The sequence below is a fragment of the Nannospalax galili genome, unplaced genomic scaffold (assembly GCF_000622305.1).
Source record: "Nannospalax galili isolate Female #2095 unplaced genomic scaffold, S.galili_v1.0 scaffold3171, whole genome shotgun sequence".
NCBI lineage: Eukaryota > Metazoa > Chordata > Mammalia > Rodentia > Spalacidae > Nannospalax > Nannospalax galili.
The window spans coordinates 14500-14823 of record NW_008329168.1 but is presented as its reverse complement, the minus strand read 5'-3'; positions in this window follow the sequence as shown (position 1 = coordinate 14823).

Genomic DNA, 324 nt, shown 5'->3' with positions numbered 1-324 from the left:
CTGGGATCAACCTAGCGTAATTCCAAAACCTCATCCAGCCTCTCCTCCTTCACCTGCCTTCTTGTCCACCTTCCCTTTTTTTCTTTCTCTCTTATCATTCTTCCAGTGCTCTCTTCCTCTTCCTCTCTCCTGTCCTTCCTTCCTTCCTTCCTCCCCCACTCCTTCCTTCTTCCTTCCCTGCTTCCCGATTCCCTCCCTCCCTCCTTCCTTCCTTCCTTCGTTCCTTCCTCCCTCCCCCTCCCTCCTTCCTTCTTCCTTCCTCCTTCGCTCCTTCCTCATTCCTTCCTTCCCTCCCTCCTTCTTTTCCTCCCTCCTTCCTTCCTT